Source organism: Mirounga leonina, unplaced genomic scaffold (genome assembly GCF_011800145.1).
Source record: "Mirounga leonina isolate KUSES-001 unplaced genomic scaffold, KU_Mleo_1.0 Mir_180, whole genome shotgun sequence".
In the NCBI taxonomy this organism is placed as follows: Eukaryota; Metazoa; Chordata; class Mammalia; order Carnivora; family Phocidae; genus Mirounga; species Mirounga leonina.
This window is the reverse complement of record NW_023270469.1, coordinates 7,623,748-7,649,973: the sequence shown is the minus strand read 5'-3', so window position 1 is coordinate 7,649,973 and position 26,226 is coordinate 7,623,748. Positions and strand designations below refer to the sequence as shown.

Here is a 26,226-nt window from a genome sequence, read left to right as displayed (position 1 = left end):
GACACATGATAGTTGCCATATCTGTTCACCCAAAGCAGACCAGAGAGAATGAGCACATTTAGCAGCTTTCATTCAAAGGAATAAGATTCCTCATAAAGGTGGCCTAACAAAGAATTCATTTAAAAAGGATCTCCAAAAACTTATGTATGTACCGTGTCACCAGCTAAAAATTGCATGCTTTATCCCATACATCTGCTTCCCACCTTTAAAAATATAAATAGAAAGCTGTTCATTTAAAAATTCAATTTATAAATTGCTCTGCTATGTTCTGTAACCACCATTAATAAATGATAATTGACTTTACCGTTCTGTGGCCACCTTTGTTTCACTCGGGATACATAGTCAATTACCTGGCAATAATGGCGGCTGTATGCTGTTCTGCTTAATTTCACAGGCCTGGGGATGTTTCCGGATAAAAAGAGAACACAAGCAAAATAGCAAGTTTTTCTCTTTACTTCACAGAGTTCACTAGTCCCATCAGAGGGGTGGGAGGTGGTCAGAGAAGGGAGCTGCTCCTGCATGCATGCATCTTTCTGCAGGAGGCAGAGCAGGGATGGCAGGTGGGTGTAACCTGCCTGAAGGACATTCGCCCACAGCAGAACAGAACATGTTTAGTGATAGCGCAGCATCCTTTATCCCGTGCTTGTAAACTGGCCTCCCTGACCTCTGACAACAAGGGAAATCAGACGTTGACTCTGCGCAGGGAGAACTTCTGGGACTCTGTTTTATGTAGAATTCCAATCCTGCCCCCAGGAGCTGCTTTTTCATTTCACCGCTGCCCTCCTCTAGTCACCCCGACCTGCCTCTGCATTCCCCTGCTGGGCCACTTTTATCTTCACTACGGAGGGCAGAGCCTGCCTCTTCCAGTTCTGCTCTAAAGGAGGATTTCTCCTGAAGGCTCTTAGGAAAGGTGGTGGCTGCATCCTGAGAGGTGGCTCCGCAGCACATATTGAAATGTTTGCTAGTAGAGACCATGCAAACCTGAGAGATGCCAGAGGTCACTGATTCTGGATTTTTCCTCCAATCTGACTTATCATCAGCCATTTCAGGAGGTGCTATGGACGGAACTGTGACCAGCACACCCCCCCAAAATTCATACGTTGAGGCCCTACTCCCCAGGGTGATGGTGTTTGGAGATGAGGCCTTTGGGAAGTGGGTCGGTTTAGATGAGGTCACGAGGTACAGCTCTGGGATTACAGCTCTTAAAAGAAGAGACACCAGAGGGCTTGCACTCTTTCTTCACCCGCAAACGCTGGGCTGGAAGGTGGCCATCTGCAAGCCAGGAAGAGCGCTCTCACCATAACCAGGCCATGCTTGGCACCCTGATCTCTGACTTCCAGCCTCTAGAACTATAAGAAATAAAGATCTATTATTTAAGCCACCCAGTCTGTGCTGATTTGTTATAGCAGCCCAAGCAGACTAAGTCAGGAGGTTAAAAACAAAAATTCAAAATAAAAATTCAATTAAAGATGTCAGACATCTGTGTACTCTACCAAGTCTGAATTCCCACTGCATCCCATACTCACGCAGTTACCTTGGCAAGTGACTCTGGATCTCAGTTTCCTCATCTGCTAAACACAAATGGTTCCCCCTACCCGTGTCCCCACCACAGAGGGTTGTAATGAGAAATCAGGAATCATCAAAACAAGGCATATAAATACATAGCACAGTGCAGGGCACGGAGTAAACTTGATAAATAAAATCAAGATTCCCAATAAGCTTGGAAATAAGAATGTCTTGAGAAAAAAACCAGTCAGAAGCAGCACCTTAAGTAAAAACAAAATTCTCTAGTGACCACTGGCATGCCAGCCACCTGGAAACAGTACGGACACTGCACCTCCCTGCAATTCATCTCTACCCCCAAGTACAGCATCTGCTCTCCACCACACCATGATCAGAGACAGATGCCAAAGCCCAAACCAGCAGATGAAGTCCCTTTGGCTCTCTGAAGTCCATGTACGAGCTCATCCCCTTCCTCACCTCATACACCCCCAAACCCTGCTATCCACCAGTGACTCTGTTTTCATTTCAGTATCAACATCTGGCCCCTCTAATTCTATCAACGCCCAAACATATGGAAGGAACAACAAGACCCAGCAACGTGAACCATTATTTTTAAAAAACAAACCGGGTCCTAAATACCAATTGATTGCTAAAAGGGCACTTACAGAGGTTTATTAAGTACATAGAACATAAATCTGTTTGGCATGTAATTAATTCAAAATTACAGGAACACTAAATGTGTAATTAAATCTACATGGAATGTTTAGGCCTTTAGCTGGCATTTACAAAGGAAGCTACGGGAAATTTATTAGCTAGCAATTTATTGTTCAAAATACTGGCAAATCACGAGTTATGCTGATTGCAACCTAGTTTGCTGTCACTCTGCTGTTCTGGGCCAATGAAAGGTTCAAAGCCTTGCAAACCAGTCGCCAAACAAAACTCTGTGGCTAAGAATGCTAAGGATGGAGTTTGAGAGTTATGGCTAAGTTTGTCCTTTTTATGTGATATCAACAGGTGTCTTTATTCCCCTGGACGATAAGCACACCACACATCATTCCTTCAATGGACTTAAGTACTTAACTGACACATTCAAATGTGACACACAGGAGATCTGAGTGAGATAAACACAATGTTATATTTGGAATCCTCACCTATTGACAAACTTTACTGTGTTTAGCCAGAACAAAATATTTTCTCTAGCCTGCTTGAAGTCAAAAGTGTAATTTGAGAAATGTTCAAAATGAAAGACTCCAAAGTCATTCCAGAACCTTCTCTGCTCATTTCTAGGCTCTGCACCAGGCTGGAACGAGAAGACTGTCCAGCATCCAGAGCTGGCTTGGCCCTTAGTTGATGGTGTGTTGCACAGGTCTCATTGGCCAACGTGGGTATAGGTGCTCTGGGGCACTCCTCAGGAAACAGCCCCAGTGATACCACCTCCTGAAAGCTCCTGGAAGACTTTGAAAGTAGACAACCAAGTAGAGCACCACACTCCTCAAACCTGGGGAGGATTGCATTCCAGTACTTCCAGTGAGCCCAGTCTCCAATTCTTTATTTGATAATCTCGTAAGAAATGTTATCTTCAGCTACCGTGTTCCCAGTGGCCGGAAGTCCTAAGCACTAAGCTTTGGAAAAGAATCCCCCTTACCTTTGATTAGGAGGGATTGGTGTTTCTACTCATTCTATCTGTGTTCATTAGGATTGCATTTGGCTGCAAGTAATATAAAATCCAACCACAGTATCTGCAAAACCAAGGATGTACTTTCTTCCTCACACAACAAGAAACCTGGAGAAATGTCCTCACATAACAAGAAACCTGCACAGCATTATGCTCACCTTTCCCTATCATTTGCTCTGTCTTTTCAGTATGCTCACTCATCACCTCATGGCCACAAAATGGCTGCTGCAGCCCCACCCATCATACCTGTACTCCAGTAGAGATGACAAAGAGTGACACCTTATCATATGGCATAAAAGGTCTTTGTGACAACAGTATTGGAAAAGCAAAAGAACTCCTAGGAACTCCACAGCAGACTTATACCTACATTTCCCAATGGCCACTGTATCCTGTTGCCACACTCGAGAAGGGTGTTGTAACAGGGACTGAGCTAATCAATTAACACTAACTACCACACCAACCCTTTTTAATTCAGTCACAGGGATGACATTCAGTGTTTGGTGTAAAGTTCTGAAAAGTTCCAGAAACCACCTTCCCAGTTTGTTTATTCAAGCAAATATTATGTCAGATACAGGCAATACAAAGGTGAACAGGTCAAATACTTAATGCTTTAAACCAAAAAAACCCAAAAACCAAAAAACACCTGATTTTTGGATGAAGAAGACAGAACCCCAGATTTAAAAGAAGTAACACATCAGACTATGCTTCCAATAGAGCTATCTATAATGATGGAAGACTTTTCTACACTGTCCAACACAGTAGCCATCAGCCATGTGTGGCTAGCGGGCACTTAAAACATGGCTGGTGTGACTGAGGAACTGAATTGATTATTTTATTTCAATTTAAGTTTATATTTAAATAGGCAAATGTGGCTACTGTCGATCATAATGGACACTTCAGATCTAGACATCATGCACACACACATTAAAAAAATCAGAAAATTTCATTTTAATAGAGGAATGTCCAAATGTCATGGGAGCCTAGAGGTAGTAGCCAAATTCTAGTCAGAGTGAGCAGAAAGATAAAAAGATAGATTTAATCTGGGTTTTATAAGATGTATAGGAGTTTGCCTCTTGATGAAGGAAAGCTAAGGGAAAGCACTATAAGCAGAAAGAAAATGGTGTACAAAGAAAAGGGGAAGAAAATGAAAGTCCGGAGAGACTCCCAAACAGAACCACCTGGTTAAGTCACTCCCAAATTGCTGGCCCACAGAAACTGAGATAATCAGTTTGTTATTTGAAGTCACTACGTTCTGGGGTAATTTGTTATACAGCAATAGGTAATGAATATAGGATGAAACACCATATTGTGTGTGCACTAACTTCATCCTGTGGACAGCAATGGGGAATCAGAAAATACCAGAGGTGATTCTGTGGCTCAGAAGATGAGGGATAAAGGCCTGTGAAAATGTACTATGCCAAGCTGACCTCTCCACCACATCCAGCACTGGCCTCTAGGAAAGCCCCAAAGGCTCCAGACAGCCAGGGCTCTGAGCCCTCCCACCACTGACTAGCCCATGGCCTTCTGCACCTAGAAGACCACTGAATTTCAAAAGCAACATTTCAAAGGACATTAAGTTAGCCTCCTTATCTGTGGTCCCTGCAAGCAATTACCTTTTCTGCTGGATAGTATGCCAACAAGAATTTTAAGGACAGAACTCATATTTTTAACTTCCATATGCCAAGTTGAGAAAAGGGCTTAATGCAAATATAGCAAAAAATATATATATACCCCCCAAAAGTCATCATCATTAGGCTTATTTCAAAATCAGATCTAATATTAATTCCCAGGCAATAACACCCTTTGGAATGAAAAGATTTGATTACTCTATGAGAATTCTAATGAATAGCACCCGCCACTCCTCTACCCACACCGACCCCCACGCTAAGCATTTTAAAGAATTTTTTTTTTTTTTTAAGTAACATTATATACAGTTCAGAAACACCAGCTAGAAAACATTCTGGCTTTGGAATTGGAAGACCACAACCCTTGGGAGGCCTGACAGGGGCCAGAGAGCATTGTGGAAAAAGTAGAATGAGTTAATGCTTCTCTGCAGACTTAGGGCCAGTACCCTTTCGACCATACTCAGGGTATCCAGAGCAAATATACCCACATTGGTCAAAAACACCAGTCCTGGACCAAACAGTGGGGAAGCAGAAAACCTCATTTGAACTCAGTGTTGTTGTTTTTTAAATGAGCCAAATATGTAAGCCAAAAACTGGTATAGACAGATACAACCAGCAAGTGTACCATCTTGGTACACATGGGCTAGAAGATTCTCTCCTGCACCTCTTCTCTGTTTCTCATTAAGTTTCATAAAACCATAGGACATTAGAACCAAAGGGTCTAATGTAGGGACAGGGGGCAACCCTCCCTTTCACAGATAAGGAAATCAAGGCTGGGGAGGGAAGAGGACTCACCCCAAGCTGCATGCACGTTGACCCAGCTGGGGCAGAAGCTCAGTGTTTTCCAGCGATTCTGAAGAGGAAGTCCAGTGCTCCCTGGATCCAGTCTCAGAGGGGTGGTAACAAAACAACAGATTATTGCTCATGCAAGCTGATTGTGAACTGCTCCTTTCTTCCGATTAGAAAGTGTTAAGAAGAGATGCTTCTTGATTCTCACTGATATGGCCCTTTTAGGAAATCCACTTTCTTCTACCCCCAACTAGTTTGGTTCCAGGAACAAGACAGATGGATACAAATTTCATTCACGTCTGAAGATCCGTCAACACTCCTGTGGGACAATACAATATTGGGAAATGAGCAATGAGGTGCTTCCTACCAATTATAAGATTTGACAAGGTATAGGATCTTTGAGAAAAGGTTTGGAAGGACTCTTTCAGGCTGCAGGCCTATAGATGTACCCCCTCCCCACAGTCGCCAGGCATGCAGCCTGCTCTCCTGGACAGGCTTCTCTGGCCTCACTGCAGAGGACGGATTTCTTTCTCTGCTCTTCCCTTTCTTCAACTGAAAAATTAATGTGCACATACAGGGGAAAATGAAAGCATAACAATAGCCTATACAAAGAAGTCAAGTCTCCTTCAAACTCCCGAGGCCAGGCCCTGCCTTTAAATGCAAGCATTATTCACCGTATGTTATTTCATGCCTATGTGTGTATCTCCTTTTCTCTCCACCAAGGGGAACATTCCAAGCTCCTATTGCCTTTGGTATTTTTCACTCAACAGAAGAGCTTTGAGATCTTTCCCTGTCACCATACAGAGATCTACTTTATTCTTTTTTCATGAGTTCATAATATCCCATTGCTTATACAATCATTTATTTACCATTCTTTTATTAATGAGCATCCTGGTTCTAATTTTTTGTTTCTCAAATCTATGCCGAGGGCAAAGTCTTAGTACAGGTCTGGAGGACAAGACCCTGGTAGTACATGGCAGGCTTGTGCATGATGGACATTTTTAAATGAGAGATGGGATGTTAGCACAGCCCAGTATTCGCAGTGCCTCTGTACAGAACCAATAGAAACCTTCTGTCCCAGTTTCTGCCTCAGCCTGGCTTCTTGTGCCTGCTTCCTCCTTCCCCCCGACCACCCTCCTGCCTTCAGAGCATTCATGTACTGTCTGTCTCCTCCACTAGGGTCAAAAGCTCCACTGAGGACCAAACCCTACACCCCTGAGAGTCCCACTGTATGAGTCTTCTTCCCTTTGCAGAGAAAAGCAATTCATTAAACGTCTGCTAAAGAGTCCACGAATGCCTGAACAATTGATGGAGTGAATAGCAAGCACTTAACAAGGGTCTCACAGTTTTCAATGGGTTTTACCCTCAACCCATCTAATAGGAAGATACAAGATCTCTCCCTTGTTGAGTGTGGTGGAAGAGGTCTTCCCTCAGGTCACACTCGTGTTCTTCAGGGTGACCCCACAGGGGCAGAAGGAGCAAACAGCACACATGGACCCTCCCAGGCCAGTGGCCATGGTGTGTGTGTGCGTGTGCATGGGTACCTGAGCACAAAGCAGGCCATTCCATAAACGACAAAAACAACAAAAGCAGACTGCCCGTGACCTTCAGAAGAACCCCGTGTCCCCCCAGCAAAGGTTGTCGGCAGGACTGCCTGCTCTTTTGTTCGGGGCTGACTGGAGCTGTCACGGACACAGTGCATCTCCCAGTGGCAGCTCGCTGTAAGCCAGGCAAGCTCTGTACAGATGCCCTGCCCGGAATTCACTCTGGCAAGGAACCCGGGGCCTTACCCCTCCAACAAGGGGAGAGTTTGCAGGAGATAAGGGATCACAGCAGCTGAAAACCACAACAGCTTATGCTGATGACTAATTAAGTGCCAGGCACAGTCCTAAGTGCTTTGTATTTAATAGCACACATGATCACCACTCAGTGCTGTCAGTACTACCATTATCCTATTCACAGAGCAGGAAACCAAGGCACAGAGACTGAGTAACTTGTTCAGAGGCCCACAGCTAGTAAGTGGCAGATGTGGGGCAGAAATCTAGGCCCAATGGCTATGTCCCACTAGGCTAGGGGTTTGGGGGCTGTGATTAGGGGGTAGGTCTGTCTACACTGCAGACACTGCTTTGAGCAATCCACACATATCTTGGGTGGTCTCTCCAGCAGCCCCGTGAAGCAGGAACCACGAGTAACTCCATTTGCCAATAAGGACACGGGAGGTCATCTCAATAAGCCTGTGGAAGATCCCACTGCTAGTAATTAAACTTGAGAACCCAGATTCCTTGAGCTCCAGAGCTCGTGCTCAGAACCACTGCTCTGCGCCACCTCTGATCTCCCCCACCTGCAACAGCTGCCCTCGTGTTTTGCATTTAAACCACAAGTGGCATCTTGTACCTGATCTTCGGACTTCAGCAAACATCAGCCAGCCTCAAGGGCTTGTGAAACCTTTTGGTTTCAAAAATATTCAATGTCTAACACTGTGGAGATAGAGACAAACAGGCGATCAGAAACACAATAAACTTGGATATAGAATAGAGGCCACCAACTGGCCCCCAGTTCCAGGGAGACAATATTAACAGGTATCACTTTGTGAGTGCTTATTGCCAGATATTGTTCTAGAAGCTTGATCTGTTAAAAATCATTTAATTCTCCCAAAAATTTCTAAAGTCAGTAGCACTATCTTCATTTTATAAGGGAGAGAAGGCATAGAGAGCTTCAATAAGCTGCCCAGAGTCACATAGCTTGGAAGAGCAGGACCAGGATTCAAGGCCAGGCATTCTGGCTCTGGAGTTGGGTTGCCAGACTTAGCAAATTACAAAAAACAAAAAAACCACCACACAAAACAAAACCACATAAACAAGTAACTGTGTTAGCATAAGAATGTCACATGCAATATCCCTGCTCCTCCACAGCCTACATGATTCACACACAATGTGCTTCCTTGTCCGTGGGACCAGTTCAGGGTCGCAGTGTCTGAAAGACTCACCTTTGCTGAGGATCCTAACTGGGGGAGACGCCTACAGCCTGTCCCAACCCTTCTGACCACACCAAGGCCATGAGACCCTCTCTCCTCCACCCCCCATTTTCCCATCTGCCAGCACAAGGTATAAACACCCATCACTGCCCCCACATAGAACACCCTCACAGTCCCCATGTAGCTTGTGATGCTAAAGACATGGTTCTTTAGTCACCTTTGGACCACGGAGCTTGTCTATGCAGCCAGCAGCCTCTTTCTACTGAGGTTTGGAATAAAGCTGTAGCCATTTTGTTTCGCATGCACATAAAGTAGGTGAGGCGGCCGCTCTTCTTGAGCTTGGAAATGGGTAAAAAGCACTGAAGGGCCCTCCTGCCCCTCCGCAGAGCGTCCTGAGCGTCAGCCCTGCACGTAGCGTGGACGCAGAAACAGGTGAGGCTCCTCTGCAAATAAGAGAATCAAAAGGGTCTGTGTGGCTGTGTATCAGGGAGAGGGCCAGCAGAGGTTCCGGGCCGGAGGTGGAGCATGGATAAACCTCAAAACAAGTGAAAGCCGAAGTTAAAAGTAAAGAGCAGCTCAGAGACGAGGCAGATAGATATTTACAGGGCCTGCTGCAGCATGTGTGCGTGGATCCAGATGTGGATTTCGAGATTGCCATTTGGGGTGCTTCTTGGGGCTAAGAACCATGAAGACACATGCCCCCCCTGCGGTTTTATGACCATGTTTAGCAATGAGTGATGCCGAACGGAAGGGAGCCATTCTACAGTGCCTGCCCGGGCCTCACAGACGCTGCCTACAACCCCCTCCCCAGAGCCGTGGGGCTGGTTGAGGCACAGACCTCCTCTCTGCCCCCAAAGCTTTCTATTTCCACAAAAGGGATTCTCAGCAAAACAGCGTCCTGGCTGCAGGTAATCGCAGGCCTTTCTCTTTAAATAGCTTCTTTGTAACCACAAACATGTATGTTTTTCATAAAGCTCTGAAAATTGTACTAGGCCCTGGGGAGGTACCAAGTGGAAACGCGGGTGCCGGGAGATTAGAACTTGGCTGCTCCAGAGGTACACTGTGCTGTTTGTAACAATTATAATAATACACCTGTACCACCATTGTCAGTGTGGACCAGCCACACGGGGGCTCATTAGTATTGTATTAGGGCTGCATGGGGAAACAGATAATGGCCCATAATGAAAAATGCCAAATTTTCTATATAATAAAAATGAACTTGATTAATGAAAATCACTTTCAGGGAAAGAGTTACAGCGTTGTTAGAAATAAAAAATGATGTATTAATCCGACATTCTTACAGATGGTCCCAACCTCCTGACAACTGCTATTCATTTGAGATGCTATTAGCATGCATAATTATGCTAATTAAGTTGTAATTAAGCACCAATTCTTCAGAGGGCTTTTTTTGTCTATCATTTAATACAACTCAGTTGCAAAGAGTGCTTAAAGCTTTGTACAGTGTTTCATTCAAAAGGGGTTCCCAAATTTCTTAGCAAAGATTTAGCAGCTGAGCCATGGATAGGAGCTATAATCCTTGTTTTGGTTAAAGAAAAGTCAGTAAATACCAGCGGGGTCTGCCAGTTGTTGATAAAATAATGAACACTTTCTGCTAAAATAAGCACAGTTCAAACCAGGGCAATTACAATGAGAACAAAATGTATAATTATCAGTAGTGATAGAACCATTGTCCTATTACATGGTCGGTTTATTCTTTTTATTTGAAAAAAGGGGACTTAAGGAGTACATTCAATAAGAAATAATTAGAAAAAATGGCATTCAATATTTTATTAAAAGTAAAATAAATCAGAAAGCTGAAGATACCTCCTGGGGAAGGGAATGTGCGTAGAGAAGGAATCAGTGATTTTGTTTCCAGTTCCAAAGACTATTTGAGATAAACATTTTAAAAAGAACATCATAAAATGATACGGTGCACATAAATGGTTTTTTCAACTCCACTGTCTACAGAGGCAAAAGCAGATTTTTTTAGCAGAGAAGTTAGTTAAATTGGCAATTTCAAAGATACATGTTTACCTGCCAATTTGACTGAATTCTACCACTTTTGTTCCCAAATATTTATTGTGTATGAGTATGCGGGACGCTGATTTAAGTTTTGTTTTCTCACTAGTTCAGCTGTGACGAAGCCAGAAATAGCCAAGGAGCTTAGAACAAAGGAGGATACAGGGCTTGAGACGAGTGTTTGAAGGAGGGACTGGCCGGGCCTGTTTTCCTGGGACACCCACACCCTGTTACCTTCCTTCCAAAGCAGAGAAATCTGTTTCCCATGAACTGCCTTTTCATCTTTATTCTGCCCTGAGATGAAGGGGCAAAATCAATAAACAGACACTGAGGAGTCCTGATTCTCCCTGAATGTAACTGTATGCGACTTATTTAAAAGAAAACCAAGAGTCTACACCATTGCAACCCCATCTCCCAACTGCCACATAAAAAATGACCAGCGAAAGTTAAAAAAAAAAAAAAGCCCCAGGAGGGAACATTTGAAATACCGCTATGCCAAATCTTGGCAAATCATCTCCCTCCTTCTTCTAACTGTGGCATTACAAAAATAAATATATACTCTTTCTTTGAAATGAGCTTTGCCTTTCTGTTGCAATCTCTTTTTGGACACAGTCTTTGCTTTTAATTTTACTTTAAGCCTCTGGAAAACTTACTCCTCGGGTAGTATGCTCTGTCTAATCTCCACTTTCTCCGCCTGCAGTCCAGAGCACAAGGGAAGGAACTTACAGAAAAACATGCACTGGAAGGTGGGAACAGCTGGTGGCCTGCCTGAGTCACAGTGAACATTCAACAAAGGGTTCAGCAAAGTGTCCTCATCTGTAAAATGGAATGCCCATTAGCTGCTCTGAACAGCTCACACGCGAAGGTCAGACAAGGCAGTAAGTGTATAGGCAAGGTGAACCTAATGGACCGTTACATCCAGTGTGTGTGGGATTTCCACTCAACAAAGATGTCAGGTGTTAAAGAGCCTCTGATGCTGAATGTCCAGGTGCATCCATGCCACAGAGGCAAGCACACTTCTCATTTGTTCATTCAACAAATATTTACTATGTATCTATAATGTGCTCTGTAGAGTTCCAAATACTGGGGATACAGCCCTGAACAGGCTGACACATTTAAATAAGATGCCAGATAAAAGTGCTATGAAGAAAATAAAACAGAGCAACATGATAGAGTTATTGGATAAGGAGTTGCTTTTGATAATATGGTCAGGAAAGTCCTCTCTGAGATGCTAACATTTAAGCAAGCTGACATTTAAGCAAAACTGGGAAAATCACGGAGTTGGCAACAAGAGTACACTATTTGTGAAAATAAAGAATGGGATTCCTCAAACTAGTAAGCTTTTGCACAGCAAAGGAAACTATCAACAAAACAAAAAGGCAGCCTATTGAATGGGAGAAGATATTTGTAAATGACAATACAGGGTTAATATCCAAAATATATAAAGAACTCCTATAACGCAATGCCAAAAAAAATCTTAAGTAAAAATGGACAGAAGCCCTGAATAGACATATTTCCAAAGAAGACATACAGATGGCCAACAGACACATGAAAAGATGCTCAACATTACCGATCATTGGGGAATGCAAGTCAAAAACACAATTGAGATACCACCTCACACCTGTCAGAAAGGCTATTATTAAAAAGACAAGAAATAACAAGTGTTGGTGAGGATGTAGAGAAAAGGGAACCCCCATGCACTGTTGGTGGGAATGTAAATTGGTGCAGCCACTGTGGAAAACAGTATGGAGGCTCCTCAAAAAAATTAAGAATTGAACTACCATGGGGCGCCTGGGTGGCTCAGTCATTAAGCGTCTGCCTTCGGCTCAGGTCATGAACCTAGGGTCCTAGGATCGAGCCCCACATCAGTCTCCCTGCTGCCCAGGAAGCCTGCTTCTCCCCCTCCCACTCCCCTTACTTGTGTTCCTGCTCTCACTATCTCTCTCTGTCAAATAAATAAATAAATAATCTTAAAAAAAAATTGAACTACCATATGATTCAGCAATTCCACCTCTGGGTATTTAACAGAAGGAAATGAAAACACCAATTTAAAAAGATATATGCACCCCTATGTTCACTACAGCATTATTTACAATAGCCAATATAAGGAAGCAGCCCAAGTGTCATCGACAGATAAATGAAGATGTGGCGCGCGCACGCACACACACACACACACAGGAATATTACTCAGCTATAAAAAAAGAATGGAATATTGCCATTTGCAACAACATGGGATGGGCCTACAAGGCATTATGCTAAGTGAAATGAAGTCAGACAAATACCATATGATCTCACTTGTATATGGAATCTGCAAACAAATTTTGAACAAACAGAACAGGCTCATAGATACAGAAAACAAACTGGTGTTTGCCAGCAGGGTGGGGGTGTCAGGGGATGAGCAAACTAGGTGAAGGGGATTAAAAGGCACAAACTTTCAGTTACAAAATAAGTAAGTCACGGGGGTGTAAAGTATGGCATGGGGAATATAGTCGATAATATTGTAATAACTTTGGTGACAGAGGGTAACTAGACTTATCGTGGTGATCACTTCAAATGTTTACAAATATCAGATCACTGTGTTGTACACCTATAACTAATATGTTATGTCAACTATTTCAATTTTTAAAAAAGTACATTCCATGATGAACATCTCAGTAGAGCGAACTGCTAGTACAAAGGCCCTAAAGCAGGAATGAACTTGGCTGGTTTGAGGGATGAGAGGAAGGACAGGATGATAGGAGACTCCAAACAAGTTGGAGATTAGAAGCCCATGGGGTCAGAGAAGACATCAGATCATACAAATCCTTGCAGATGCAATAAGGAGTTTGGATTTCTTTCTAAGTGCAACGAGAAGACACTTAGTCATTTCCAATCCTGTAGTGATAGATTCACGTGAGCTTCTGGAGAGGACTGGGTTGCAGGTGAGTGAGATGTGAGCGGAGTTAAGAGCCTCTTGCAGGAATACAGAGCAGAGAGATTAGCTTGGACAAAGGAGGTGGCATGGCAACAGGGAAAAGTGGTCAGATGGGGGACATATTTTGGACATAGAACTAATAGGACTGACTATATATATATATATATATATATATATATATATATATATATATATATATATAGGACATGTGGACTTGGTCATTCATTGCAAAATATCCCCAAGAACGTTTTCTGTTTTACCATTTTTAGTACTTACAAGTCCCTGTATTAAAAGTGAAGGCAAAATTTGGACAATTAGCCGATCTCAAGCACAATATCTAAGAGGTGAAGGAAAACCTTGGTGATGGGACCATCAAATCTCCTGGCAACAGCCTCTAAGGAAGACATGCAGGCATTTCCAACCTATGTAAGCTACCAGTAACTCATATAAGAAATATCAATGCCTGACAGCTGGTGGGCAGAGTTCCATGGGAGTCTGAGAAGTGATGGAAAGTAAAAGCCTTCAAATAAGGAAACCAGTAACTTGTTTGCTGGAAAGAACCACAAGCATAGAAGTAGAAATTAATCAAATTAATTGCCCTCAAAGAGTAGAAAAAACGATGACCAAGAAAGGAAAAGCTAAAATTCCCACACCCAAATTGCAGAAAAGGGGCTTATTCACTTTCATTCGTCAAAGAGAGTTAACTGAATGCAAGGTCCCCTTACATCCCCTTACATCTGCTACCACTTTACCTGATGATGTCACCCGTGAAGGAAGTGAAACAGTCTTGAGGATGGTAAGTTAGCCCAGAAGTGACAAAACTGGATTCAAACCTGTACTTCAGGCTTTGAGCCACTGATCTTTCCACACCCAGACAATTCCAGTGACTTGGATTCTCCGGAGCTCCTTCCCAAATATTCATGAGAAAGTAGGTTTCCTCCTGGACCTGCAGATCTTGATCACAAAGAGCCCCTCTCCTGAAGGCAACCACAGCTCTCTGGAAAAATGGGCTTTTCTTTGCCTTTTATAGAACTCAGCATTTTAAATATATCCCTTTGCCAGTAATTGTTGAGGTCAGAAGGGTGGGATAAGGGAATGATGAGGGGAACAATTTTAAGAACAGATGGCAAAATATTTTTTTTTCAATATATGACCAAAAAAAAGCAAAGCAAAAGGCAACGACAAAGAGGAAAAATATTTTCAACCTATATTACAATAAAGTCAACATCCCCAATATATTAAAAGTTTCTATAAATAGAGAAAGAAAGCCCAACAAACCTATACCAAAAAAAAAAAGAAAAAGAAAAGAGAAAATGAAGCAAAAAGATACAGGAGTCACAGAAAAAGAAACACAACTCTTAAATGTGTGGAAAAATGCTCACTCTTGCTAATAAAAGAAAAATGAAAAGTAAAACTACAGCTAAATAGAAATTTCACACCTATTATGTTCACTAAAGAGCTACATAGAATTCCATGCCTATGAAGGTTGACTGTGTACATATATACACACACTCGCATGCACGCACACACACACACGCACATGTGTTGGTGAGGGAAAAACAGGGGCTTTAATATTTGTTGGTAGAATTTGCAGATGGTACAACCTCTATGGCAAGGAATTTTAAAATGTCTAGCAAAGTTATACATGCCTTTACCCTTTTACTCAGAGAAATCCCCAAAACATGCTGGCAAAAAATAAAGTGATAGGAACTAACTAGCAAAAAAACTACAAATAATACAAATGTCCATCAATAGCTGACTAGTTGGATAAACTACCACACATTATAAAAAGGAATAAATGAGATCTACATACAGCTATGGAGTGATCATCAGAAAATATTGTTAATTTTGAAAATGCAAGGAACAGAAAAGCATATAGAGTATATTTCCTCTCATTTACAGAAGAATGTGTGTGTAAGTGAACCTGCTTCTAATTTAAAAAATGCAGACACAGAAGTGCCACATAGGGACAAGTGAAAGAACAGGGTGGAGAGTCGGGGTAAAAGCTAGATATGTCTTGTTTTTCAGACATGCTTCTAGAGCTATATAAATGTTTTACCAAGTTGTATTGAAAGAATTAAATCAGAATAAGTACCTCAAAATTGAAAACTAAATGAAACAAAGAACCTAACTCTATATGACATAATCAAAAGACATTATTCCAAGTGACTTTAAAATATAATTTCACCATGAGTCTCAAATGGGTATATCCTAAGGTCAAAAGAACTGTTTTGAGCATTTGTACCGTCAGTATCGACTCAATGTACTTGTTCATAAAAATGTGTTTTTCTTAGAGCTGTCTGCAGAAAAGGCCTGTGCATAATGACAAACCAAATACAAAGAGCCCAGTGTCCAGATTCTGGTCTCAAAATACCTTTTCTCACTGATAGAAAGACTTGCTCCTTGGAGAAATGGCTGATGGCAGATCTAAGCACAGGAAATGAGCAAGATGAGCCAGAGACAAAGAGGAAAGCGTGAGTCACCAAGACTTCTGGGATCACATCAAAGGACACAGAAGCCAACCTGAAGGAAATTCCATTGGCCAAAGATGGGGCAATTTGAGCATAAAAAGAATACTATCTGTCACTTATTTAAACATATAAATCATGTTAAAATTCATGTGTTTATAATTATATTCTTTTTAAAAATCTGTCATTGCTATGGTTTAAATGTTTGCATCCACCCTCCAAATTCATATATTGAAATAATCCTCAATGTGATAGTATTTGAAGGTGGAGTCTTTGGGAAGTACTTATGTCATGAGGACAAACACCCTCATGAATGGGATTAGTGTTCTCATAAAAGAGACCCCACAGAGCTCCCTAGTCCCTTCCACCATGTGAGGATATAACAAGAAGTCTGAGACTCAGAAGATGGCCTTCAATTGACCATGCTGGCACCCTGATCTCAGATTTCTAGCCTCCCAAACTATGAGGAATAAATTTCTGTTGTTTATAAGCCACCCAGTCCATGGTATTTTGTTTCAACAGCCTGAATGAACTAAGACAGTCCCTGCTAGAGGATGCTAGGAAACTAAACTCATTGTTTTGAAAACTGGAAAATAAAAAGGAGAAAAATCAAGTATTTGTGCCCCCCCCCTTCCTAGATGAATTCTCCCTCAGTTTAAAAGAATAAGAAGGAGAGAGGGGAAAATGAAAGTTCTTCTTTTCTGAAAAATTCCATGTTAAAAAATGAAACAAAGGTAGGCTTAGAACATCACCACTTTGCAACATTTAATAAAATTATAGATCTGGGCAATGATTATCCATGGCTAGTTAAGCTATCAGTTGGGAAGCTGGTGGGGAATTTTATAAAAGGATGGAGTGAGTTGACCATATCTGAACCCAATGAAAAATTTCAACATCAAAAAGAGATACAAGCAGACATTCTGTACCTCCTGAGGGAAGTACTCAACACAACCTATGAGATGCAGATTTAAAGGGAGAATCAAAAAGAATCAGCAAGCCCCTGGTGAAAGGGTCATCAAACGTTATCTATATCCCAGCTAATCCAGAGGTTATGAATAGACTTCTAATCCTCTGATGGCTTTCATGACCCTATACAGCAGAAAAAGAAGCCAACGATAATGCAGATTTTTATCCTAGAAATGCAAGAATGGCTCAAGAGTAGAAAACAATCATTTCAAACAATATTGGTAAAACATTTTATAAAATTTAAATACTCACTTATGACAAAATCTTAGGTAACTAGGAAGAGAAGGAAAAAAATTTGAACCTGATACATGTGATTTCTAAAAACCTCCTATAAAATTCATACTTAATTGTGAAATATTAGAAACATTGTTTTCAAAGTCAGGAAATGGACATATGTCCTACAATCACTTTTATTCCATTGTTCTGGAGGTCTTAGTTCATGGGGTAGGCAAAGAAACAGAAATAAGAGTTAAAGATTAGAAATAAAAAGAAAAAAGTGATTTTATATAAAAATTACATATCATCCTATGGATTATACAGTAGGATAAAACTACTACAACTAAAAGGATAACTTAGCAAGATTTCTGGATAAGATGTCTAAATAAAAATAAATAACATTCCTAGCACTATATAAATAACAAACCAGCACTAACCAATTAGAAAGTATTAGAGAAAAAAATCCAGATGCTTAATTACTATGAGGAAATAAAGCTATTAAAATATATATGATGTGTGGAGAAATACAATAAAAATCATTGAAAGATATAAAAATTTATAGATTTATACATTTATAAATGAGAAAATTAATGCCATTAAAAATTCAAGTCTCTCCAAATTAATCTATAAATTCAATACAGTTACAATTATAATCCCAACAGGGTTTTTCATAGAGTTGTCAAACAGATCCTAAAATTCATATTGAAGAAGAAAGATCCAAGAATTGCAAAGACAACTGTGAAGAAGAATAAGAAGAGGAAACTGTTTCAATACATAGTATTGTGTAATAAACCCCCAAATCTAAGTTGTTCGAAACAATTTATTTTGTTCATAAATCTACAGTTTGGGCAGATCTTGGCGGAAACCTCTCATCTCTACTCTGAGAGGCACCAGCAGAAGTTGAAAGTACTGCTCAAGGCTGCCACCATCTAAAAGCTCATTAACTCACCTACATGGCTGTTGAGGCTGACTGATGGCTGGGACCTAGGCTAGGCTGTTGGCTGCAACACCTATAGTTGGCCCCTCCATAGGGCTGCTTGGCTTCCTCATAACATGGTGGCTCGATCCTGAGACAGCCCTGTGGAAGCTGTATCACACTTTATGATCTAGCCTTAAAAGTCACACAACATCCTATCTGTTTGAAATAGTCAGTTAAGCCTTCACAGAATCAAGGACTGGGGAACTAGACCTCTTAGTGGGAGAAGTGTCAAAGAATTTATAGACAAGTTTTAAAACCACCACAGGTATGTTCCCATAAGATAAGATATTTAAACTATAGCAATTAAGCATGACCCAGGGATACACAAAACATAGGATAGAATGGGATGGCATGATTTGGGGTGGGATGGGATGGGACGGGATAGGATTAGATGGAGAACCTAGAAACAGAGTAACATATACATGGATACTTGATACAACAAGGGTTGACATTACCAGTTGGTGAGAAAATGATGGACTATTTATTAAAATGTGCTGCTACAAATGATATTTACTTAGGAAAGAAATAAAATTAGGTCCTTACAGAAAAATAAATTCTAGGTGAAATAAATGTATAAAACCTAAAAACAAAAGTCAAAACTTTAACAAGAAAGAAATAATATATTTATAACTCACTAATAGTGAATTTTTTTAACTGAGACATCAAAAAGCATCAATCATAAAGAAACAGATTGCAAATTCTGACTAAAAGTAAATTTTCAGTTTCTATATAACTGAAGATACCATTAAAATGCAAAAGACAGGCCACAGCCCAGGAGAATGCCTTTAACTGACAATTGATTAGTATCAGAATATATAAAGAACATTTAATACTCAATAAGGAAAAGGCAAATCGCTCAATACAGAAATTAGCAAAAGCATCGCATTTAGTTCATAAAAAATGAAAGAGAATGAAAAAAATACATGAAAATTTCCACAACTTTCCCATTTATCAAGGAGATGTAGTTAAACAACTATAAAATATCATTTTTACCAAAAACTTGGCACATTTTTTAATGACAATATCAAATGTTGGAGGGATTATGTGTACACTACTGATAAATGGATATTTGGGCAATATGACAGCATCTAGTAATGTTAAAAACATCCAAGTCTTGCCAACCAGCAACAGTCACTTCTCTAAGGTATGTACTTAAGAGAAATGCTCACACACACACACACACACACACACACACACACACACGAAGAAATTAACAAACATGTTAAGGGTTTGTGAGACCAAAATAAACAAATACATAAATAAATAAGAGAAAACAAGTGTTCATCAGGAGAGAAACAGATAAATTATCTTATATTCAAATAATGAAAAATTCAACACTTAAGTGAAAGAACTTGCTTTATAAGTATGTTGAATTTTAAAAGCAAGTTGCAGAAGGATAAGCACTGCATAATATACCACTAATGTATTTTCATACCATATATTATCTATTGATACATACTGATGTAGTAAATGAATAAAATTATGGAAGTGAAGGGTATCTGCCAAAACAGTAGCTTTCTCTGGGAAAAAGAGAAGGGCAATGTGGCTGGTGGGGGTACAAAGGAGGCTTTACCAATATGTCACATTTTATATGATAATAATAATCAATATAAAAATCTGAAGCAAAACTATATCAAAATGTTAAATTTTATTATTTCTAATTAATGGACAGAGGTATTTGTTATATTACTTTCATAATTAGCTCACTTATATTAAATATGTTAAGTGCCAATAAATCTAGTTATTGGACTCTTGATGGCAAGCGTAAGAAATTCAAGTCACCCAGATCAGATAAAAATGGATTCTTTTGACTCACAGAATCCTACAACAGTCTGAAAGACCAACCCTGAGAAGAAAAAGTTTTCAGCAGATCTTAGAAATAAAGTTGAACCAAGAAAGGTGAATGCCACCTGGATTCTCTTGCCCACTCTGCCGTCTGCATCTTTCCACATGTAATACCCCATCCTTACCAGAACTGCTAGTGCTACTGCCACTGCTGCCAGCAGTAATGAGCACTTATGGAGTGATTACTGTGTACATGGCAATGATCTAAGCATTTGACATTTAGTAACTAATGGAATCCTCAGAACAATACCACTTGATGGATGGAGAAACTGAGGCTAAGAAAGGTGAAATATCTTGCCCAAGCCACACAGCTGGTAAAGAGTTAAAAAGGCATTAAACCCAAGCAGCCATTATTATCCCTGAACACCAGAAATGGATTTTTACCAACCTGTAGAAATAGAGGTATTGAGTGTTTTTTGTATATATATTTTTTTCATCTCATACTTTCTGCTCCTGGAAGAAGAAAGATGTTCTTTCTGGCTTCACATTTAAAAATCCAAGGGAAAGGCTGTGATTAGCTGAAATTGGGTCAGGTGCTCTTCCTGGACCAATCACCTGTGGCCTGTAGGAGGCAGCCCAAGGGGTATAATGAAGCATGGAACACAACAGAAGTTTCCATGGAAATGATAAAGTTAGAGCAGGAAAAGAGATTACCAGAGAAAATGAAGACTCAGTTTCCTAAGGCAGGAGGGGAAAGTAAGCATGAGAGGCTATGTGAAGAAATAACAGATGCCCACTACATTTTAGTATTTAGTATTAAATATGGTGTTTGTTGTTTTTTTATACTTTTTTGTTTTATCTAAAATGTGTACAATAAGCATGTATTGTTTTATAGCTTTAAAAAATTTAAATCCTTTCAGCAGCTGCCCCTCCTTTGAATTCTTCTCTTCTCTTTTCTCCCCTCGGAAACAGATTCTGGCACTTTGTGTTGGTGGATGAATGGAGTCAATGTCTCCTACACAGTCTCTGATTTCCTCCTAAAAAGTCTAAAATGTTCTCTGTAAACATCCCAGAGTGAAGAAATTAGGAAAGTTATTTAAAGGTCATGCTTAAAAGTTGTTTTAAATGATTAATTGTTTCATTTTCTTTATTTTTGGAATCAGGGTGATCAAACAGATAGAAACAGTGTGTTATAGACCCAGAGACATAGGTTCAAATCTTGGCTCTGACACTAATTGGGAAACAATTGTGAACATGTCTTAATCTTCCTTAAGCTCATCATTTTTAAAATGGGGTAAAGGATAACAGCCTCACAGGATTGTGGGGTGGCAGATGGTATCTGGAAGGGAGAAAATGAGAATGGTAAGAGTTTGGTCCAGGTGGTAAGGTAATCATAGATTTGTAGAAGAATTTGTCACTTGTCCAGAAGAGTATCAGTGGTCTTCCAGAAATTTGTCATGTAAATGGAATGCATTTCTAGGCTTTTTTCTCTTTATTCTAGGGGAGGGGTTAAGCCCCCTCAGATGTGTGCTCTGTTGGTAATATGGTCCCTAGAGAAGGAACCTGCCCATGGTGTCTTTGCCTAGCATCCTTTCTAGAAAATAACTGTTTTTATGGCATGTTTCTGCTAAAGAACATCCTCCTACACGTCTGAAACTGGAGCCCTAGGAAGAGCCTCCTGTTCCCCTTTCTCAGCCAGGATTCAGTCCAAAGACATTAATAATGAGCTGTCTTGGACACTAATTTCTCTCTGCTACATTAGAGAGGCAGACAAGATAGAAAGCTGTGTCTTAAGAGAGTATTCAGGAAGAGGATTTTAGGTTCTGGGGTCTAGTATGAATCGTTCATACATGTGGTGGCCAAGAAGAAAAGAGAGAAGAGCATTCCTGGGAGGGAAACAGATTCCAAACTGGAAGGGTATGGATCCATGATCGGCAAGAGAGGCGAGATGAGAACACAAGTTGAAAGTCTCACTCATCTGCTGGGGACATTAATCTTTCAGACAGAGGGAGCAACAGTTCATTTCAAAGACTTAACAGAAGTTTGTGTTTGGCCTTACTCCCCAGACTGAGTTTCAGAGTGGTGTGGAGGGCCAATGAGAGTGAAAGAAGATGAGATTTAGAAGGTGATGTGGTTGTGGAGGTGATGGGAGTCTAAATTTGGAGACTGCAGGTGAGGATGGAAGGAAGTGAGCCAACTCAAGATACATCTGGGGGTCTGAATTTGTGGGGCTTGTGATCATTTGGATGTATGGAGCAAGGAAGAGAAGCATGTCAAAAATGAGTCCTTGAGGACAGGCTAGAAGAGTAATGGTGCATTTGTTGAAAAGGGGCATCTGGACATAGTGGCACATTGCAGGAACTGAGGAGCCCCAGAGATAGCTCTAGACGCCTAGGGCATTTACCCCTGCAATAAAACAGTCTCTTGTGAATTTGGCCAATGTAAGACATCCCCACAAACTCCAGGTAAATTCATAAAATACAGGATGGAGGACAGAGTAGTTAGAATTACAGAAACTCACTCTTGTGCCACCCCCTTCCAGATTTGACAAAGCTGCCAGCACATCTTCCTCTCCATCTCTCTGTTTCATGTCAACAGGAAGCTGAGAGTTTAAGTCCTATAAATTACCACAAGAAGGGTGAAAATAAAACACTAGGAGAATTCAAAGAAGGGAGAAGTTGTCTTCATTAGGGAGGACAAGGGATGTGAGCTGGGGGTCAAAAGGCAAGCAGGATTTGGATTTTCAGAGAAGACTGGCACCTACTTGATTTTAGAAGAAGATGGGAGAGGGTATCAGGATGAAAAGCTGAAATAAAAATGAGAACGTCTAAGTGCACAGTACCTAGCATACAGTAGGCACTCATTAAATGAGTCTTTGATCTGGGTCTAAATCTTAGCATCTTTGAAGTCACAAGTATCCTTTTGCTTATTTATGTACCTGAACTTTGAGTCCATATTCTTAGAGTTAACAAGGTCCTGTTCTCTCAGTGCTCTTTGTCTTATATAGGGAACTCCTCTTCTCTCTAATCTAGTAGCTCTTATTTGGGGAAGAAGGACTTAACAGACAACTATGCATTGGGAGGAAAGGCTAAAGCCTGGTAAACTGGGCCCAGAATAGGGCAAAGAAGCCAGACAAAAAGGAATAAAAGCTGGCACATCTGTGGGCCACTCAATTCTCTCCTAGGGAAAATCCCCCTGCCACATAATGACTGAATACTCGGTAAATTACCACTAAATGAATGAGTAAGGGAATGAATGAAGAGTCATTCATTTTAATAATAATAGCTCATATTTGTAAAGGACTAACCTGTCATAGTAACTGCACGCAATGATTTATATTCATCTCTTCCTCTTTGGTTTTCCTCTTTCTATAATTATGCAGTTAGGGAACTTTCCTAATATCACACAGGTAATAAGAGATGAAACCAGGACACAAACCCATGACTGCATTTATTGTAATCCCACTAATCCTGTTCCTGTATCATGTTTTGTCCCAAAATATTCATTCAATAGATATTTGTTGAGCACTTACTCTGTGCCAGTCATCTACTAGATATTGGGGATAGACTGGTGAACTAAACAAACATGGCCCCCTTTGTGGATCTTGGAGTTGAGAAAACAAAATAAGCAGGCAATGAGATGCTAGTCACATCTGTAGCCCAGTACTTCAATTTCAGCTGTTGACAGTTGCTATGAGAGGAAAACCAGGTGGCATGATCGGGAAGGACAGAGTGCAGGGCTACTCTTGAGACAGTGGTCGGAAAGGGCATTTCAGAAGTGATGACATTTATTTATTTTTAAAGATTTTATTTATTTATTTATTTGACAGAGAGAGACACAGCGAGAGAGGGAACACAAGCAGGGGGAGTGGGAGAGGGAGAAGCAGGCTTCCCGCTGAGCAGGTAGCCCGATGTGGGGCTCGATCCCAGGACCCTGGAATGATGACCTGAGCCGAAGGCAGACGCTTAACGACTAAGCCACCCAGGGGCCCCAAGAAGTGATGACATTTAGATAAGGTCTGAAAGTTAGAAGCCTGTCCTGCAAAGAAAAACCAGAAGTCATTTTTCTAAAAAAATCCCTAGAGGAAAAACAACAAAATAGTAAGAATTTCCATGGTAATTTTAATTCCCAAGCATTTCTGCGTGCATTATTTCACTTCCCCTCACTGGGACAAGGCTTTGGAAGTCACCCCACTTCAGGGTCCTTTCCACAGAATACCTCCAGTTATTTGTCCACTTTCCTCATCACCATTTCATTCCATTAGTTAATAACTGCAAGTCATCAGCAGGGTTGGTGTAAGGTGCAACCACCTCTGAGAGAAAGAAAATCCTCCATTTAGTTAAGAATCAGCAAGGAATAATGCCCAGTGCCAGGATGAGGAGTATCAAAGCAAAAGTTTGCTGACCATTGTCCAAAAAGCAACTAGTTGCTCTTTAGGGAAAGCCAAACACGGCCTGCCTAATGAGCCTTGAAACTCTGAGCAAACAAATTCAGAGTCCACATTAGAGGCAAACACAGGGCATCAAAGAGGGGATCATTAAACACACAGACTGGCTAGGACCCTCCCTTCCACAGGGGAGGAACTCAGCAACCCTGGTGAGCCATCTTGGGGACATGCAGTCAGGATGGGCTGGGACACAGCATCTCCCTTGAGAAGACATGCCCAAACCTCCCTGCTCATTCTTGCCCCGTTAAATCCCTGAATCCCTCCTCCTTCAGTCCACACTGGACAACCAGAAAATTTCACTAAGAAAACTCAGAGATTATCAGTGTATGACGTGTGGACTGCCACTGTTAATAGGATAGAGACTGCTAATCCATCATGGTACCCCTTCCTCCAAGCCTGCAGTCAACCTCAGAATCCCTCTCAAAACAAATCCACAAACAACTACTATTGTGCAATAAGAATTGGAACACAATAAGAAATCTATGTGGCATTCCTGCATTCAAACCATTTTAATATCACCATCTCTAATATCAAATCCCCTATAGCCCTCTATGGGGACTGATGCCTTTGAGATTACCCATTACAGTATAACAACCATTCAGTGAGCACCCATTGTGCACCAAAATACTCTTATTAATTCTCTCCAGTCTCTCTACTAACTCACTCCCACTGCAACCCCATGAGGTAGGAGATAATATTAGCCCCATTTTATAGAGAAGGGAATCAAGGCTCAAAGAAGAAACTAACAAAGGCATGAAGCTGGTAAGTGACTGAGCCAGAACACAAACCTAGATTTTGACCTATTCCAAACTTGGGGCACTTTAGACTACTCTACAACATGGTTAATTTTTTAAGAGGACAACATAGGTCACTTAAGAATGAACATTTTTCCAGATTCTACTAAGCATAAACCAAATACCAATAACCAGCCCTCCACTAGACATTTTCTCATTTCTAAACTCACAGCAGCAACAGCAAGATCCACAACTACTGAGGCAGATCTTCTTCCTGTTAAGCACCTTCTGAGAAGTAAAGCCACTTGTAAAAGTCCCCGAGGTAATGAGGTGAGATCAGACCCAGGCCTTGTAACCCTGAGATAGGTCTTCTTAGAACCCTGAAGAACAGCTGAATTTATCCCTTCCTTCCTTTATTCAAACTGCAACTGGACCCTGGCTGCCCGCTGTGTACCAGCTCCTCTGCTGGGCAGGGGGCTACATTGATGAGCAGTTCCCCACATGTCCATGGAGCCTCTCATCTAACAGAGAACACAGACATTAAACAGACCAGTGCATGGAAAATCACATATTTACAGCTGCCAGCTCTCAGGGCCCTGTGAAAATAAAATAATGGACAGTTCAGTTTTGAATACAGGGAGGGTGGGGTCAGATAATTCTTCAGATAGGCCTGAATGGACAGGTCCAGTGAAGCATCTTCAGAGGAAACAAGGTTCATGTGAGTTAATGTGGTACAATATTGCTGCAAAAAGAAAAGAAAAGATGAAAAGAAAGGAGACAAAGACTTACTTGGCCCCCAGTTTGGCCAGGAACTTGCACTGGAACCCAGCACAGGGGAGTAGGGTGGCTGTTGAAGCACCCACTGCTCACGTCCCACCCAACTGACTCCCGGGCAAGGGAAAGCGTGTTCTTCAGGATGACTAATGCAGAGACAGTTCTGAACACCCAGCCTTGGCTTTCTTTCTGTCCCCTGTGCATTAAGGTAAATCCATTCACCACCAGATTTTCCCAGAACACCAGACAGATGTCTGTCACCTGCTGCAACAGGTAAACTGAAAACAAGTAGAGACTAGCAGAACTTAAAACTTGAGCCAAACAACAACATCTTTAGTGGAGTCCATGTGTTAATCAA

General features: G+C 41.1%; 1 protein-coding gene across 2 annotated transcripts in view; it reads right to left on the bottom strand.

Moving 5' to 3' along the window:
• CDYL2 (chromodomain Y like 2) overlaps positions 1 to 26,226 on the bottom strand; it is a 1,015,850-nt gene that overhangs the window by 673,125 nt on the left and 316,499 nt on the right. For both annotated transcript variants that reach the window (XR_004682909.1, XR_004682908.1), the window contains exon 2: positions 5,599 to 5,911. The gene's annotated coding sequence lies outside the window, so the exon portion shown is untranslated. The remainder of the gene's footprint in view (positions 1 to 5,598; positions 5,912 to 26,226) is intronic.